A 20152-nucleotide genomic window follows, 5' to 3' on the forward strand; every position below is an offset into this window, starting at 1 on the left:
ACCAGGAGAAAATCTAATAACAGGCAATGTTGGTTACGTTGTTGAGGATGTAAGTAGTCAGGGATTGATGTGTAGAGGTGCAGAAGGGGGAGGGATCCCTACAATCTACATCAGTCGCGGGTTCGAGGCCCGGTCAGAACAATAACGGAAAAGTCTAAATCTAGACTCTCAGAGTCTTCCCACTGATTGTGACCAAACCCCGGGCCGTGCAATGGCTGATTGAATGTGTCCTGATTCACTGTTCAACCTTCCATTCCATTGGACTCTATTTAGCCTTCATCCGTTTTATTATTTATTTTATTTTTTATTTCAGTTATCAAGAATTTCCTGAACTGTGTCAGTCATTTTTGTCAATAACTGCTGCTGTTGAGCATTCCCTCGTGGTGTATATGCTAGTCACATCCGTATATTAAACATGTGTGCAGAGGGAATTTTAGGAGTTTACTTGATTTATTTACAACGTGTATATAAGAATTCAACAATAAATTAGAGCCGTGAAATAATGGATATTAGTGCACATACTGTTACTGGACGAGGAGTCAGAGAAGCGGTGGAGGCAGACGGAGTGGTGCTGGATGCTGGAGCGAGAGGAGGGAGTGCGCTGCCTGAGGTGAGAGGAGGCGGTGGAGGCGGCAGACCCTTTTCTTGACGTTGCTCCTTGGGGACGTCGTAGTCAAACGACTGTCCTTGTCCCACCTGCACAGCCCCTTTGCCGGAGGGAGAGGGTCGGCAGCATGAGCTAGAGCAGAGACGACGCTAACTGCCTGCTCCAGCACACCCCCAGTCTATTCCTTCTGGTGCTTTTAGAACCTGTTAAAAACAAACACAGGCTGACTTTATCTTCCTGAGTTTTTACTACAAGATAAATCACAGGACAGATTCCAACAGAATTTTATGATTACCACTGGGACACAGTCCTCTGGTTGATCTCAAACAACTGTGATGTGATCTGAGCCATCAGCCTGGGGCTGCTCAGCACTGCAGCTCTGATAGCCACGTAGTCAGCGGGAACCAGAAGGCAAATGGCCTCTACCAGGCGGCTGGCGTAAGGCCAGGTTACAGGGCCCGAATAAATCTAAGGTGGAAGACAGTCGTGGAGAAGTAAAGCTTATGGGACATTCCAACGAATGGGTGCCATTTGCTTGTTGTACCAGTCCCAAATTCAACTTAATTTGTTATATTTTTTCAACACTGATTGTGATAACACGCATATTTAACTATTCAAAATGTGTATTGGTCAACCTCAGGCCACATTATTTATTTTGTACAAGGTTTGGAAGTCAAAGGTGGCTGCATTTTTTCCAGTCCTGTTACCAAAACTGAAGTGACGTCTAACAGGCATGTTTAAAAGCACATCAACTAATTCCTTTGTCTTTCCCTCAAAAAAGTGTTCCTTTTAAAGAAATGGTTGGTTATATGTTAAAATAATTACTATTTGTGACAAAAAAATCACTGTGTATGTACTCAAGTTGCATTTTTTTTAAAAGATGCAACGTAATTTTTACCTTTTCAAAGAGACCCAAACCTAAAGTTTACCAAATTTCCTATGATGTAATTTATTAAATACTGAATTAATGATGGACCACACATAATTGAAAAAAAAAATGAATTAACTTTATTATTTTTTTTAGAAAAAAAATATTAAATAACAGGAATGAAAACTTGGTAACAGAAATGTGTGTGTGTGTGTTAGTGTGTGTGCATGCATGGGCATGTGTGTGCAAGTGAGTGAGCGAGTGTGTGTGTGTGTGTGTGTGTGTGTGTGTGTGTGTGTGTGTGTGTGTGTGTGTGTGTGTGTGTGAGTGTGTGTGTGAAAACCACCCATTTTGGTCATTTAAGAGGCTCATCTAATTTGATCCAGACTTCATTCTCAATTGCCATATAGTGACCTGTGAATGGCTTTGGGGGGCGGGATAAGACACAAAATATCCTGTGCTGGCCAGAAAAATCTCTTGACTGCCAGTTTGGGCATGCAGCGAACCATAACATGTGTTTCACGTGCATTTGTGATGACGCCAGGGTAGAGGTCATCCTCGTACTTCACTTCAGGACTTTGCCACTGAGCTTCTGTGGTTGTGGGAGTAGTCCGTTGATGACGTAACGTGAAACGCTTTGCGTTGAAGCACTGACAGGTCAGATTTTGCTTGGTGGTGCACAAGCAGCTGACATCCCTGTATGCCAGTTCTCCTCGGGCTACGGTCACTGCCTGAAGTACTGTATCCTCATTGTGGATGGAACTGGTGGCAGATCATTGCGCATCTCCTGAACTGCTTCCTCCACTGCTTCCTCGCTGACAAAAAAACTACTTGATTGTTGTTTCTGTATTTGTCATCCGGGGCACCTTTTCCATGGCAAGAGATGGGGCAAGAGAGATCCTTGCACTCAGAGCATTCACCATACATGCACGTTATGTTTTCTGTGTTGCATGCGATGGCTTTCACAGGGTCATCCAGATTAGTGGTGCTGATGACTTTCAGTTGGTGGAGCTTCTGCACAATAAAACGCAGATTCTCACGCATCTTGCACATGAATGTGTGTCGATCACTCAGAGTTGGATGAACAATCCAGAAAGGTCGGAGCACACAGAAGAGTGAGTAAGAGATGAAGCTTTGTTCTCACCTAAAAATTTACTGTGTAAATCTTTCGTGGTATCTAAAAGAAATAATTTTTGCAATTTCTTTTACTTACAAGTGACGGTCTGTCTCTTCCCCGTTGTAATGTGACTCACATCATCCCTTGAGTAGAAAGATCTCACTCTGCTCATTAAACTATCTGAAACCCTGTTGTTCCGCTTCCGTTGGTAAGTGTAGTTAATTTTCCCATTCTTGTCATTCTTCCATCTTTTCTTTGAAAATCCCAAAGAATTTTGAGCCAAACATTGCAGTCTGTATTTTTTCAGAACTTTTCCTGTTATTATTTTTGCAATTATTTGCCTTTCCCTCTCCCCCTGTGCTTTGTTGTATTTTTTTCAAATGTCCTCCACCAGAACCTCATGAAATAAGTGTCTTCTGAATGGCCGCAAGTAGAAGTTGTCTTCTGTTGCCTAACACACATGTGCATCACAGGAAATGGCACATTGCACTTCTTACAATATACTGTTATATTCATCTCTATAACCTGTTAACTACATTTAGACACTACGGCACTACGAGGTGCCGTAGGGCTTCTTTCCTCTCCTTAATTCTATGGTATGTCTCCCTCCATTTTCTGCGTCTTCTACGCTTTTCTCTCTCATTTAAGTCATCAATCCTTTTCTTCCTGCCTGTACTTTTCTTGCTCTTTCTGTGAGTATTTTTCCCTCCTCTCTGGTTCAGCATCATGACGTGCTCGATAGAGCCGCTGCTTTCCTGCAGCACTTAGTGGTGGGTTGGCTCCCCGTAAGTATTATATTTATATTGTGAAACTGATCTTTTATTTCAACCAATTAAAGTATTTTCAAATGTTAAACATAAAAATAATGCTAAAAGTATATTATTAAATAACACTACCGAATAACTTAAACTACGCACTCTACTCAGTCCTGTTACTCTTTATATGAGTGGGACTGAAAGTAGCAGGACTGAGTTTTTAGCCTAGGAGTAGCTAATACATGGATTTAAGCCACATGGCGTCATCACTAATAGCATGACCACACTTTGCACATTCCAGTGATTTACCAAAAATCTGTATTTTTAAAATAAACAAATGTAATCTAAGAAATTATTTAGGTAATAGGACAGTATGTTGACATTAACCTTATCAGTCAAAGTTAAAAAATCATCAAATATACAGAAAAGTAAATGAGAGAACTAACTTTTGGTCTCTCCATGGCCTTCAGAAGTCACAACTGATGTAACTTCCTGCTGAGCATGTGATTTATAGAATGTTCCAAATTTGTCAGATGGGGTAATATGTTTGGGTAACAGGACTGAGTGGAAACCCAGGGACACAACTAAAATGTGTATTTTAAATAAGATATTGTGGATTTCTTATGAAAAAAGGAATCACACAACAGTGCAAAGGAAATAATGTTTCTGAAGGATTTTAATCAAGATATTTCATAGTTGAGAATAAAGTTAGAGTGCGGGGACAGGTAATACATGCCATTTTCAGTATTTTAGGTAGTTTTTATTAATCCTTACAATTATATATCTTAAATTTGAAAACAGATCAATGTGCAGGGCATTCAAAGGAAATGTATTTTAAAGTACATTTTTATTTGCATTTATACATATAATTTTCTAGGGACGCAAATGGCACCGATTCGGTGGAATGGCTCTCACACGAGAAAATGAGACATCTGAAATGAGCCTAATAAAGACTGAGGAAAAAACACCAAGAGTAGTCTAATGTAATTTAATTCTACTAACAATGAGAAAAGTTCAACAGGTTTTTACTGTTGGAGACTGCCAGAGTGCAATAAGTTTGTCTACCCTCTTGTCACCTTCCAGCCTTCTTCTTACACCAATGGCACTTGGTGGTCATGGGATACCAGCCCCCCGAATGGTCCTGTACAGCCTAGTCTTTGTCATGGAGGTGGTGGTTGAGGGAGGAAGAGTCCTTTGGTTCTCTCATCTGGAACTGGTGTTTCTGCTGGCTGTTCTACAATGGGGGTGTCCTTGGGATCCAGGGTATCGAGCTCCTGTGTGACCTTCAGCAACTCCTCATCTATGGGCTCCTCCAGGCCAGCAGACATACCAGCTCCCTGCTGGGCTAAGGGGTGGAGTGAAAGAGGTGCTAGTAAGTTTGGAAGAGAAATATGAAATGTTTTAGTTTGATGACAGCCAGAGATGGCAAGAGATTACATTACACCAGGTAAAGGGGGAAGGCTAGAAGGACGTAGGTGACTGGAGGAAAGTGGCCGGATGGTGAAAAGTTTGATGGCTCTAATCCAGACTTACTGTCTCATCTCCTGTCCTTCTCTGAAAACATTTATGAAGAAGGAAAAAGACAAGCCAACGTGAATTCAGGCTTTTCTCTATTACAAACACTGCACCCCTCAGTGTCAGCTAATGCTTGGATCAGTTCTTCATCAGAGGGCTCCTCAAAAGGCGTAATTGCCTTGGAAGGCCTGGTCTGAGGGGGGGTGGTAATTAAAATCAATAAAGGCGATGTCAAAGCAACAGAAAACACAGAAATTTAGTTCATTATTTCATGCATGCTGAATTGGAAATACAGGCTTTGTAGCCACCAGCTTCCTCAGCGTGGCCACAGAGGACCTGACTGCCTGCCCAAGGTGACGAGTATCGGGTGAAGGCTAATCTCTGCTCAAGGCTACAAAGTATGTGGTAGGGTAGACAAATCAACAAGGCTGTGAGGGATACTAAATAAAGAGCAATTCGGGAGCCATAAGAGAGAGCTCTTCTAAGGGAACTGAGTAATGATGGGAAGTTTGGCCATTTTCTCTTTTGCCATGGCAAAAGAAGAGTGGGCTCTTTTGGATCCCGAATGGCTCTTTATTTAGTATCATTTGTAGCCATATATTGTAGCCACATAAATATACATGGTTTGAGTGTTAATAAGCCCTTTTGCATTCAATGTTTTTTAAGAGAAGCCTAATAATCGTCTCATTTTGTGCAGTTATACTGTGACAAAAATATTTTTTATTTTTGTTTGATATTCCAATAAAGCTTAAATAGTGCAAACAAATGAACAAACACTGTCTGCTTTCAGTTATCAGTAGCAATAGAAAATGTAGCTATTTTCACTGTTTCCTCCCATAACGCACATTCATTTCATACAAGTTGGGTGTAACTTTTGTGCTTTTCTACTGGTAAAGTGTACATGGGATTTAAGGCTTGGAAAAAAGTTTTAAAACCTTGGTCCTCCGCAGTAGAATAGAGCTGGAAATCATGGGCAATCATTTTAGCCAACTCCTCGTCAACACATTTCTTTTTGGCTGGGGCCTTCTGCCTTATTGGGTTATTGTGCTTTGAGTTGTAGCAGGACGCATTATACTTGCAATACTTGTGGGGACGGCAGTGGATGCTGCAGCCAACATCAGTACTAGGCACTTGGGGTTGATCAATTTTTTAAGTCGACTAATATATGATGAAAGTTGAGTCGACATCAATTAGTTGATGACATCACACACAAAAACACAGTAGCAAGACAGACAAAATAAGCTACGAGGGCTTTTTTGCAAGTTTACTGAAGCTTGAATATGAGCTACTGTCAGCCGTAGCCCACACCAACGCCATAAACACCGTCATTCTGACCCATCTAAAAGCTGCTCTTGCTCGGCACCCAGAATCCTCCATACTCAACTGATGCACTCAAGGATTTTTGCATTCTTTTCTTGCTCTTTGTAATTGTCTCCTTCTTTCCTGCTGTTATCCTACTGTTGTCTCCAGAAATGATTTTTTCCGCTTCCAATATTTGGCTGATTTTGTAACACTGCAATGTCGGAGGTACTGGAGTTTGGTGGCCCTTGTCATATTTGTTTTTATCAGCTTAGATGAGAATCCAAACTCCCTAAGCATGGCAGAGCAGGCGGTATTTCTTCAGATGCTTACCAGCTATAACTTTAGAGATCAGTTGCTGATTTTGGTATATCTTTTTTTTTTTTTATCTATGAAATAATTGTGTTCTGAAATAGGAGAGTGTTGTTCTTTGTTGTTGTTTGGCTTTGAGCTCAGACGAATTGGCCATTTTCTTCTCAAGTCTGTTACCCCTTTCCTTGTATTTTTCCACCTTCCATCTTCTGAAAAACACGTTCAAGCTTCACAGTAGTTGCATAAAGATCTCTGTAGACCTTTGCAATCCTTTTCCTCCTTCCTCTCTGTGTACAGTTTTTAGATGTAGGCGGATGAGGTGTTTTAAGGTGGCTTAGTGGAGTTATAGTTGCCCATCGAGGAGTATTCTAGGTCAACACCAACGTCTTCTGGTGACTGTGGTGTTGTTGTTCCAGCAGCCAGTCTTTTCAATTTTTGTTGTTTTGTTGAGGTTGTCTTTTGTTTTTCTTAGGTATTTTTCTTTTCTGATGAAAGAAAGTGCACTGTAATATTATATATGGTATAACTATCTCTCTTGTCTTTTCTCCTTATTTACCCCAACTCTCTTCAAAGGCATTTTCCAGACATCTTTGATAGGCCAAAGGCCAAGAAGGGGAAGAGCCCTATTAGCATCCCTGGCTGTGTTAAACACACAAATATCACAATCTATGTCCCGGCAGGGCCTACACACTCGTATTAGCCAAAGCAGGACTTGGAACAAGACAAATGAAGAGGTAATCAGTTAGAACTTATGTATGCTTTCACCTAGATTATTCAACTACAACTTTCAAGTGCAGCAGTTGTCAGAGCTTTCTGTTTTTCCAGTAATGCAGAAAATAGCATTTTTGGAGCACTAACTTCATGATTAAATACCTAGTTCCATTACTGGCTGTCTATAAAAATGACCGACTCCTGCTGTCTAAGGACGTCTTGGTCACTGATGATGACCAGCTCATTTTGGTAAGTCAGTGTTAAAAGCGTTATTTGTTTTATAATGCTAGAAAGAAAAATGTTTCTACTTCACTTTTAGAAAAGTAACACTGCCACTTTAAGAAAGAAGTTAGGCTTTATTGGTTGTTTTTGTGCACAGCTGTACAATGTAGACTGTATAGAGATGGATGGCAGAACTGCTTTACAAAAGTGAAACCAAAGCAAGCAGAGCTCTCCCTGGTGTCTGACTGCAGCATAGGTCATAAGCTCCACCTTCTCCAAGTCAGTGGATGGGACTTGGGTCAAAGTAAAACACTAAAATATGTCAAATAAAAGATTTTCAAGGATGGTTTCTGCCATTTTAGTTTTTTTTAGTTAATACAGTTGAATACTGATGCATGTTCAAGTGTCAATTGTTTGGATAATATTTATTTTAGTTGTAAAAATCAGGTTGTGACATAATGGCGACTACCAGTTGCAATGCCAGTTGCTCTGTAAAATATATATGCACAGAGAGTTATAAAAACTTAAAAAAATAAGTACAGTAACATTTCCTTATAACTGGTGGAGGTAAAGCACAGTGTAGTATTACTTCAACAAGAACACCAGTGAGTCTGGCGGCAGTGCAGTTGGATCAACGACAACTCGGTTCGGCATAGCTCTACTCTTGGACCATACTTCGCAGTCTGGACTATCCAAACTTGCAAGATGGTGCTGCCCCAACCGTTGAGAAAATAGCATCAGTTTGGCCAATGTAAGAACGCATCCATATTTATATACAGTCTATGCTGTAAATTGTGTGAACTGAGGGCGTGCTGCAATAAAAAGTGAAAGAACATGGGTGTCTTTGTGGTCAGATGCCAAAGTTCTTGAGCAACACACTGAGCCCTGAGTTGCTGGTGTGGTGTGTGAATGTGTCACTGTGACTGAAAAGCGCTTTCAGAGCCAATAGTTAGAAAGTGGTATATCAAAACAACACTCTTTCAGTACTTAGCAAGGAAGACATCCAACTGAAAATTAATAATTCTGGACATATTGTTAGGGCGGTTTGCATATTTTTTACATGAATTCTCTTGGATAATGTAGTCTTTGTGGTTGGCATATGACATAAACCTACGTCTTAGCCATAGATACACACTTTAGAATAGTGGGGAGGAGAGTTATTGAATTGCAGAAATAACCTGAATTTGCTGTACTCCATCAGTTCAATAGATTTTCAACTACACGTTGTAGGAAGTCTCTCCAGTCATGATTTTGCCTAAGTGTCTGTAACATCTTGCTGTCCGTGGGTAACACAGGTAACGCAGACTTGCTTGATAAGCTTATGGATTCAATTTTGTCTGGAGCCCTGAGCATCTGCTTTGGTTTCTGTTGTATGTTTCAACAGTGAAAGGTAGCAAAAGTGACATGGCACGACACAGATGAAGACATAAATCTGCCAGCACAGGACATATTACACCGATCAGTTATAATATTATGACCACTGACAAGTGAAGTGAATAACACTGACCATCTTAATTATACATGTACCGCACACCTAGAGCCCGCTCTGGCCTGCACTGGCTTGTGTTCGCTTGGTCTGGGGTTGTTTGTTGTCGCTCGCCATGTGCGCTGGGGTGTGGCATGCCCCGTGGCTACAGTGGTTCTCTGGTCTTGTCACCCATGCGACCCACACTGGGGTGGGGGTTCTCGGGGGCTGGGGATTCTGACCTGACTCTGGGCCCTGGTAATGGTCTCACTCATATTTAGGACTTGGAACAAGACAAATGAAGAGGTAATCAGTTAGAACTTATGTATGCTTTCACCTAGATTACACACACCTACTGGTTAATAAACCAGATTTCTAACCCTTTCCACCCCTTAGCCCTACCCCTCCATTTTGCTCACATAACTCTTTAAAAGGGAGAAGGATCAACCCTCCAGAAAATATATTGCAGGAAAAAAGGGGATATGAGAAATGTACTGTCATACGCCATATAAACCAGCTACGAACCAAACCAACAAACCTACAACAAAGTATTTTAGGCTTTAATTAGGATTAGAAAAGTTACAGGAATAATTGTTTGAGGATACATTCATCCACGTGGCGAAGGGCCAAAGGGGGAACAATGATGAATGGGAATGTGCTCACATAATGTGTCTACAGCCACAGACTAAGCTCTTTCTTTGTCATGCAATGTGAACTGTATTAATTCCTCTAATTTGCAAAAGCAGATGACATGGCTTCAAACCATAATATACAGGAGCCATTTATATTGGCCAAAAATTATTATACAGTTTTATTGTTGTATTATTAAGACAATGGTACATAACATAGTCGTACAGTTCACCTTTGACACTTATGATAATAACTTATATAAGGGACGAAACTGTCTGCTAATGTTAACCCTAAACATTAACCCTTGGGAGATCCTTAAAAATCCTTATGCATTTGTCCCTAATGACAAAACATGTCCTCTTCCTAAAAACTTCTGCAAAAGTGTTATATGTTAATATTTTTCTTCCACTTTAGAAGACACTCAATCTTTTAAAAATACTTCAACCTGAACTATACATGAAAAGGAATTATTTGTTTGTTTTTAACCCTATAAAGGTAATATGGTAGGTAAAAAATAAAAAAAATTCAAGTAATTTCCTAATTATTATTTTAACGGCTTGAGTAGGCTCAATGATTGGAAGCAACAGTTATTTTGATGTAACCTTACTTACTTTTCAAACTTATTAAAAAGTGTTTTTTTCTTTCCAATTATTTGTCAGTTTCTTTGCCAAAATTCACAAAAGCTAATAAAATAAAAATACCTATAACTTCTGAAGTCCTAACTCCAAATCCTTATTACCCTGCTGTGGTCTAAAATAAATGAAAAATACAGGATCAGTTTGAACTAGAAAAACATTTATTATTGACAATCCACAAATGTGTGCATAATGCTACCTACCTACCTACCTACCTACCTACTTCCTACCTACCTAGCTTACCAAGGTTGTCGACACCTCCTTTGCAGCTGTCGTAAGCCTTGATTGTAAATGGCTTTCTTTTGCTTTTTGTCTATTCATTCCGGACTGTGGTGTTTCATGCTTTAGAAGCACCACATCCTTGCCCCGTCGAAAGAAGTAAGAGACCAGTCTGTGGGTCTTTGTAAAATCTCTGTCTTGCCTGGAACAAATGAGGTGGAAGCTCAGGCTGGTTTCACCAAAGAGTGCCAACATGGGCCAGTTTCTTCGTGAGCAGCTCCTCTGTCAGGGCGAAGGAGGTGAAAAAGTTGTCACAGGTAGTGACATGCCCCCAGAGCCCTGCTGTCATCTCAAGGGTCACTCTCGTCTCCAAGTTTGCCAGCTGCTTTACCTGTGTATACTTGCAGTCTCTGGGTGTAGGGTGTTTTGACAGCACAGGTCGCCCAAATCTTGATTCTGTATTTGGCTGTTTTTTATTTATTTTTTTTTTTTTGACATGTACTGCTGGAATCTGCATCTGCCTCTGAATGGCATGAGAACACAGATGTCCACGTCTGGGCTGAATAGCATCGAGAGGCAGTGCGTCCACATGTCCCACACATTTCCTGGAATTTCATCACAGTGTTGGGGTAGAGACAGTTTGTCATCAAACCTGAATGCCCTGCAGATTTGGTGAAACCTCTTGTGGGACACAGCAGTTTGGAAAATGCTCCAAAAATGCTCCTGTTTTATTCACTCCATAGCAGGAGGGTTGATTTGTGTTTTGATCTATAAACACCAGCCAAAATGAGCAGTCCCACGTCCAAATCTCGCCAGTCTGCCAGTGTATGTCTCCCATGACGGTTTGTTATGGCCACAATATGTTGCAGGATTTCATCAGTTGGGAGCAGTGCAAAGGTGGATGTCAGGTCACTGATTTGGGTGGCAGCATAGTGCGTAGAGTTGTTTTTTCATTTTTTGAAGTCCATCCAGCCACTGCTTCATCCATCTCCCCTCCACTGATGTTCAGATGAGTCTTCAGATGAGCTTGAGTGGAACTCCGACTGGTCTATTTCTGAGGCTTCCTCTGTGTCAGCCTCAGAGTTGCTGGAGAGGGATGAAGAGCCGTGCTTGCAGTCGGGCTGCATGATAATTTCCAGAGCCTCCTGTGTGCTGTAATATCTTGCCGTCTCCAAAATGACTACTCCCCCACTACTGCTCTTACTTATAACCCTGCCTCTTAAAGAGGAGCTGAACACAGAACCCCTGCCCTATGATATTTTCTAAAATGTCACAAGTGGCTCGCGGAACATGCAAAAGAATCATGGCGTTTCGTAGCAGGTATTTACAGTCTTCCCTATTTATCTCGCTTTGTATTACTGTATTCAACTGTGTTACTAGATTATCCACAATTTTTAGATTTCTTTTGCTTTGCAGGGTAGGTTTAAACTTAAATATCTTTGGAGGTGAATAAGACAATGATAATAAAAAAGTAACAGGAGCAGCAGACTGATATTATAATTGAAAATTCAAAGATATTGCAGGTGTGATTTTGGCGGAGCATGAAGCAACAAAAGAACATCTTGGGTAAAGATGAACAAATGTCCACCACACTCTACATGACACCATAGTCAGGCAGAAAGGCTTGTTCAGTGACAGGCTGCTGTTTATATTAGTCAACTTTAAAAAGTCAGAAGCATCCAGGATCATATCCAACTTCTCAAGTACTTCATATTTCAAGCAAAACCAAAGGTAACATGGTACTTGTGATGCACTGTCCACATGCATTCACAAATAACAGTTTGATTTAGTTTAATATCAAATCATACTGTACTGAATACTGATATGGGATAGAAAGGGGCAATGTGGCAAAACATGGCAACGTGGCAAAGGGGTGAAGCAACATTGCAATTGCTAAGCTAAAACATGGCTTTCACATAATTTTTGGTAAGTTCATTAAGGTATTTCAATTAGTGCAGACTCTGTGAAAAGAGTTGGACTTCCCATCATAATACTGGCATAATACTAGACTTCAAACCAAACACTATGGACTGTGCAGAAGAACTTTTTTGGTTTTTCATCGAAGCCACAGCCACTGAAGGTTGTCATATATACTTTGAAGGGCGGAAGTAGTCAGTTGGTTGCAAACAATCACTCACTCTGGTGGATGTCACTAAATCCTGCTGGTCCGTATGTCATGTGTTTATTGCCATTTCAAAATGTAATTAAAAACAGCGTCTCCTGTGTTTCTGTTGTCATTATTGGGTGCATTTGGATGTGAAATTAATCGATCATATCTACCTCCAGTGCAAAACGTAGCCACTGATAAACTCAACCAACTCGAAGCAGATCTTGGCAGCTTGCTGTGTAAGAAGAAGTACAAAAAGTGTCTCAACTAACAAGCTGCCTCATGTGCAAGAGTTTTGCAGTCCCTGGAAGGCCCATCCGATACCAGACATTTTCAGCAAAAGAATACCAAACTAACTCACAGCTGGTGTTTGTACAGCAAAATGATGCATGGAGTTGCTGCCAAGGGCTGCTGATACAACAAACATGATTGGGCAGGCGTTGGTGTCCTCATGACTCTCTGCATTCGAAGCTGACATATTTTTTTATCCAAAGAAGCTAGCCTTTATGCAGGCCAGCTGTTTGGAGACAGCTCCTCGGACTTCAGTCATATTTTTGATGCACTGGTGACTAATGACCAAATAGTTTTACCTAATAAAAGATGCCGAGAGAAAAGCGTGATACATGTGCGCAAAGATGTGTGCAAGGGGACAAATATAAGTTGTGATTTGATTGTGAGTGTGTGAAAAATGTTTCAGGGCAGTCAAGAATCTAATGGCTTGAGGGAAGACTTAATGAATACAAATCCTGAAGTTTATGTTCCCTTACACCCAGCAGCTTCCTTTTTTGCATATTATATAAATAGATATAGATACAGCATATGAATTTAATCCATCCAATTATCATAATCTTAGGGTAATGCAGAATAATTTTATTCAACTACAACTTTCAAGTGCAGCAGTTGTCAGAGCTTTCTGTTTTTCCAGTAATGCAGAAAATAGCATTTTTGGAGCACTAACTTCATGATTAAATACCTAGTTCCATTACTGGCTGTCTATAAAAATGACCGACTCCTGCTGTCTAAGGACGTCTTGGTCACTGATGATGACCAGCTCATTTTGGTAAGTCAGTGTTAAAAGCGTTATTTGTTTTATAATGCTAGAAAGAAAAATGTTTCTACTTCACTTTTAGAAAAGTAACACTGCCACTTTAAGAAAGAAGTTAGGCTTTATTGGTTGTTTTTGTGCACAGCTGTACAATGTAGACTGTATAGAGATGGATGGCAGAACTGCTTTACAAAAGTGAAACCAAAGCAAGCAGAGCTCTCCCTGGTGTCTGACTGCAGCATAGGTCATAAGCTCCACCTTCTCCAAGTCAGTGGATGGGACTTGGGTCAAAGTAAAACACTAAAATATGTCAAATAAAAGATTTTCAAGGATGGTTTCTGCCATTTTAGTTTTTTTTAGTTAATACAGTTGAATACTGATGCATGTTCAAGTGTCAATTGTTTGGATAATATTTATTTTAGTTGTAAAAATCTTGTGTTCGCTTGGTCTGGGGTTGTTTGTTGTCGCTCGCCATGTGCGCTGGGGTGTGGCATGCCCCGTGGCTACAGTGGTTCTCTGGTCTTGTCACCCATGCGACCCACACTGGGGTGGGGGTTCTCGGGGGCTGGGGATTCTGACCTGACTCTGGGCCCTGGTAATGGTCTCACTCATATTTAGGGAATGCCCACATGCATGTGTGTTGTCACCTGCCAGCCCATGCTGGATCACATCAAGAATAATTGATGAGTCCCGGCTATTAAGGGCTGGATTATTATTATCACTCTATCACTATGTGCCCTATGGCAGACTTCTCTCCTCTATTGGGACACCCTTACCCCCCTGGACTCTCTCATCTCTCCAGAGATCTACGCAACACACCCCTGTGCCCATACTTGAGTGAGGTGACTTGGGAAGCACAGAACCCTACACACCACTAGTTCCTACCAGCAACACATGCCTTTCTTCCACTGTCTATCCCTCCACATCTTTTCTGTCCTTTGTTCTCCCCCTCTATTCACTGAGGTGTAGCACTGCCCTCCCTGCCACACAAGGTTACTACACTCAATAAAGATCAACAGGATAGTTCCTAGGGAGGGCTGGTGATGGTCACACTCACGCACTGAAGTAATAAAGCTTTCAGCTGCAAGAATATAACTGCATCAACCTCATATGATGTTGACACCCTGTGGTGTTCAACTATGTAGACAAATGCAGACCAAAAAAAAAAAAAAAAATCCTCTTAGATCCCATACTGATGAAGTATCTGTGGGATGATCCATAGAGGCCCCTCCCCTCAGCCCATAGGACCCAAAGGCCCCCACTAACAACATTCTGTTGCCAGACACCACAGGATAATCTCAGATGGCCTGTGTCTGTTCTCTGATGAGTCACAACTATTTTTCTGGCACAAGGGAGACCTGCACAATATTAGGAAGGTGGTCATAATGTTATGCCTGATCGGTGTCTACAAAATGGAACAACTTAGTCCAGTTCATCTTAATGCATGTCTCACATGACAGCAGAGATAAAAGAGGAAAAAATACTGCTGAGTTAGGTGGACATTCAAAAAAGACATTTGAAAAAAGAAAAGAAACGGTAACAGTAAGCAAAACAGTGTGCAAAAAAATGCAATAGATGGAGTATGAATAAAAGGAGCTGGAGTGGAACCCATTTTCAGCCTGTAAGTTTCATGTTCGGATTCAATGCGAGGACTGCGTGCAAAATTGAAAACAAGAGGGCAGAGAAAGTGATTCCACTTCTATCCAATATTCACAATGTGCAGTCGCTTGAACCAATATGACATGTTTATTCGTTACATAAATGGTACATGGTCTTGTTCTGCCACAGTGGCACATCTACCCATTCACTTCCTTTGAGTGTCTCGCATCAGGGTCTGAACTGCTTTCCCTGCAGTTCTCGGACAACCTGCAACTACCCAGCCACAGTCACCTCTTGATAAGTTAACATAACTCATATGCATACCACATCCTACTCTCATATCTTTTACTTTGTTTAATGGTCTAAGATAAAAAGAAACAAAAGATATTTTATTTGTTACCTGAGGGCTTGGCCTTGAAAAGGCCAAAATATAGCAAATTCCAAGTTTATTCCAAGTTTGCTTCTATCTAAGGGAACTGTTTTTTTTTTGTTTGTTTGTTTGTTTTTTAAGTCAGTAACACATACAGCAGAACACAGTATTTCCATCCAGCCCAGGGGTGCCAAATTCATTTTAGTTCAGGGGCCACACACAGCTCAATTTGATCTGAAGTGGACAGGACCAGGAAAATAACACAGAATAATAATAAATTAGGAGAATGTTTATATTTAATAAACTATCCTTTAAAAAAAAATCCCATCTGTAATCTAAGATGATGACCAATACTGTATACTATTCTATAGTATAAACATAAGTTATGGTGTTGATTTCATTCCTTTTACATGTACTACAGGACAGTACTACTGCTTTTCCTCTAGTGCTCTGCCTATAGCTGTCTTTCTTCCCCAGTCTCCTTCGCTGACACCAGGTTCTCTGGCTTATGTGGTTTGTCTGTGGACAACTCCCCTTTTGTGAAGGTTAGCTTCTGTGCTTAGCCTTTGGGGGACTTTTTCTGTCTGAAGTGACAGAGCCCAAATATGGAAATAATTGTTGTATCTTAAAACATGTCAGAATTGTGAACAAAAGGAATCTATTGAACGGCTCTTTAAAACAATGGGAACTGAGACGTGTTTTTTTTTTTTTAATTATTATTATTATTGATATATTTCAGCCAGAGAAAACGCAGCAGTATATGGATGCACTGTGTGATGACATAAATGGTAAGACAGTGTAATATTTCTCCAATACTGTAGCGTTAGTAGTAGCCTTGGCCGTATGACCAAAAATCTATATCATGGTATTTTTTTCAAAATTCGGATAGTATCACAGTATTTTTTAAAGGATAATCACGTGTTCACAAAATTTTCTACTGGTTAAGAGCTATATTAATGCAGTAGATTGACTAAGGATGGATTATTTCACTGTGATGATGAGTAAATATTGTAGAATAATCACACTAGTAGTAATTTGCATGTTCGCGTATGAACTGGTATACCGCCCAGCCCCAGTTGGTAGTATAGTGTTGGGCATAGCTGGCTCCCACGCTGATCCAGGTTTGATTTTCAGTTAGTGCAAAGGTCTCTACTTAATTTGTAGAGTTTTTCCAGTTAATTATACTGCGTTGCAAAGATCATTTTATTATAAATTTATAGTTTATATTGATAATTTGGGTAGTCTTACTGAATTATTTAGTTTTGATATGATTTCATGGTTAGGTGGGTCGAGTGACGTATTACTAAGTTGCTGCTACTCTTCTGTGCATTGCTGCATAAAGCCCATACAAACGTTTTCATTGGCCCAACAGATCTTTTCCCAGATGACAATCATTTTCAAACAGCGTGACCAACATTATCCCACCAAAAGGTTGTGTGTTTTCTTGAATGTGCCTTCCCTTGAAATGATTTGCTTCCTTGCATTTACCTCTGATGTCTTAACCTCTGAGCGGTAAAGGGGATGCAAAAGTGCAAAAACAACTGTAGAGATAGCTCTCAATGCTTACTTTGCTTACTTGACAGTTAGTGGATGCTAGCTCTGCTAGCCTTTGCTAGTCCTCAGCTAGGTAGATGACAACCTCTCTACTGGGTGTGATGTTTAGGTCCATTTTAGATTATTTTCAGTACAAATAATACATGCATGCTATTGTTGCAGTTACTGACAGAACATTAAAGAAAAGTGTCCTCCACTTCGGGAAGTGAATTTTGAATATTATTTATATGTTCTTTGTCTTTGCTGAACAAAGCTAGCCTGGTAGCTGAAGTGGTTAAGTAGTTAATAAGCCATCTAATGAATTACCATTACTCCAGTTGTGTTAACAAGGCAGGAGCTCACCACAGTTACCAAACCAGCACTGAAGTCAAAACGAGATATAGAAGCATTAAAATTTAAGGTGATAATACTTTTAAATAACGTGTGTCAGTTTGAAGTCGAGAAATATTAGTCAACCATATAGAGTTGGTAACATTCATGTCTCGTTGACTTTTTCTATTAGATCAATGGTATGGTAACAAAGTTAATGACAGACTTGGTCTGGTTTAATTAAAGGCTCTACCCACATGCCCATATTTGGATTATCCAAGAGAGGCGGAGTCTCTGAAAACCAATATGGCGGCTGCCATGCCTGAGCTTCATTCCTTGCTGTGACTGCACAAACCCTCCTTAAGGGTGTTTTTTCTTTCTTTCTTTTTATAAAAAACAACCCTTGTACGACCCGTATAAATGAAATTGTTATTTTCCACATAAAAAATGTCGGCGGGACATGTCAAAGTTTAGCTAAAATACTGACTTTGATGTAAAATTAGTTTTGTGTAGACTGGCATTTAAAGGGTTAAAATCCTCAAAATGATTGAATGGTAGTTTTCAGCAGGGCTGACAATGTTTAAGGGGTTTATGCAGAAAAAAACATGAGTAAATATTATTCATTAAAGTAGACATTTTTGTATTTAATGACTTAAGACAGTAGTACATTAAATGCCCGAGGGTAGAAGCATCTAGATATGGCTCAAACAGTATGTCCATATTTCTGGCTTGGTGGTCTATACCATTAGTAAACTGTGGATGGAGCTCTGACTTCCTAGAATCACATGGCAGCATCATACCATCAGATTTATTTTTTCTTCCACTGTTCTCCACAAACTCCAGAGAAAAAAAAAGTCTCCACTCTGTTCCGTTCAGAGAGTAGTCTGTCTGCTATTTACAGGGCTTCATCACAGCCTTTTCACTGAAAACAGATTCTGGAAACAAGGTTGATGAGAGTAACGTATTGACTACCGCGCCTTCAAGGTTTTCTCTGTTGTCAGCTCAAACAGGTGCAACGGGAGAATTCCTGCTGCAGTACAAAGTTAGTTGGGAAATTTTCTTTCTGCTTACTGGGGGAGAAGTTGAAAAGTCAATTTTGAAACAAAGGATGTGTCCTACCTGGGAAGACAGAGGAGCGAGAAACTTTATCAGCTTGCCCAAGAGCTCTTTTAGATAGAGCCTGTCTCGAGGGCTACTTCGCACCGGTGTGGTGTGGTGTGCAGTGCAACTCAAGATAAAACACAATCACATCTGAGTCCATGGCAGCACTCCAGAATTTGCTCACCCAAAATATAAAGCGCACAGAAAGTCCAAGCAGCAGCTTTTTCCAGCTTTAGTAGGTTTTTTGACTGAACACACCCATTGTGAGAAAAAAGAATAAGGAGGAAGCCTGCATTCGTGTGGGGAAACTGCCACCTCGTTATCGCTGCCATACCTTTGATTAAAAGCCATTAAAGACACCTGACACACTGTGACAATTTGCCTCAGTCGTCCCTGCTGTGCAGCAGGGCTGTTGTCAGACACAACAAGCCAGTCAAAAAGGCACAGATGTGTCTTCAGGAGTAAAGCTCGGAGCTCACCGTCGAACGAACATGGCTCAGGGTGGATGACAGCTCTGCTGACAGTTAAGGCAGAATATTTCCCTACATGCTGTGATACATGACAGGCTGTGTACCTACAGTGACAGCCGCAGACTTAGCTTCCATGTTGTAGAAAAAAATATATGATTTTAGATGCTAAGTAGAATGTAGGCCGAACTAATATTTTCTTAATGCTGATGCTCACTGGTGACTCTCCAATAACTTCAAAATACTTTAAATTTCTTTTTTTAATGTAATCTTTTGTGAAAGATTGTAGGTACGTACATTGTTGTTTACTAAAAATAAAATGTTCCCAATATATATATATATATGCTTAGAGTCAGAAACTTATCTGAAGTGGATTAAAAGATTAAAAAAAATTAATATATGCTTTTTTAGGGTGTTCCTGAGGAGGACAATTTTGTTATTTTGTTGTTTGGTAACAACGAAACAATTTAGGTTACGCAGTGTAGAAATGGAGCATTATGGAATTTGCTAAAATTTGCTAAAAAAAAAAAAAACAAACAAACAAAAAAAACACACCTTTGCCAATACAATGGCAAAAAGCATAACTACCACGAAGTTATCAAAAAATAAAATTGAAAAAGACACTTTTGTCCCTATCACGGCATGAGGGTTAATGAAGAAAACAGTAGTTGTCAAACACACACTCATTTGCAATTAATGACATCTAACGCAATGTTTTTTGCAAGATGCCACAAACCAATAACACGTCAGTGGAGTAGTTTCATGTAAGCTCATTATCTTTATTTATGTAAACTCTTCATTCAAGTTAGCTACTAATAACTACAGTTGTCAAAGAGTAATTATAGCGCTGCTGTCTGAAATGTAAACAACAGCTGTAATTAACTCTATCCACGTCTGAGCGCTGCTCACTGTACTGTAATTTACATTTTTTAACACTACATAACGATTATGTATAATTAATACATTTATGTGCCTTCTGAAGTTGAGTCAGTCCAGCAATGTGTGTAGACAGAACAGTAGTATGGCAATACCTTCCATACCAAAGTGCAACCTCTGACAAATTGTTTTCAATTTCGTCCTCTGTTGCACGAAACAAAAAGAATTTGTTTCCAAGGACACAAAATAAATACATATTGTGAGTGTTTCACAAAGTGGCTGGTATTGCATACGCCTACAGTCCACAATCCCTCAGTCGCTCTGTCTTCTGATAGAGCTACAGACAAGGAAGGGCCTATGAGCAGCCAG

At 40.1% G+C, this 20152-nt stretch overlaps 1 long non-coding RNA gene across 2 annotated transcripts; it reads right to left on the reverse strand.

The window, feature by feature from the left end:
• Window positions 1–498: 498 nt before the first annotated feature.
• Window positions 499–18728, reverse strand: LOC125001114. Of its 2 annotated transcripts, none has more exons than XR_007111520.1 (3): window positions 18459–18728; window positions 4424–4692; window positions 499–810 (listed from the first exon to the last, which is right to left on the reverse strand). It is a non-coding gene; the product is annotated as an uncharacterized LOC125001114 (long non-coding RNA). The 2 variants fall into 2 exon arrangements; XR_007111519.1 differs by having other exon boundaries at window positions 4424–4716.
• Window positions 18729–20152: the final 1424 nt, after the last annotated feature.

Source organism: Mugil cephalus, chromosome 23, assembly GCF_022458985.1.
Source record: "Mugil cephalus isolate CIBA_MC_2020 chromosome 23, CIBA_Mcephalus_1.1, whole genome shotgun sequence".
Taxonomy (NCBI): domain Eukaryota; kingdom Metazoa; phylum Chordata; class Actinopteri; order Mugiliformes; family Mugilidae; genus Mugil; species Mugil cephalus.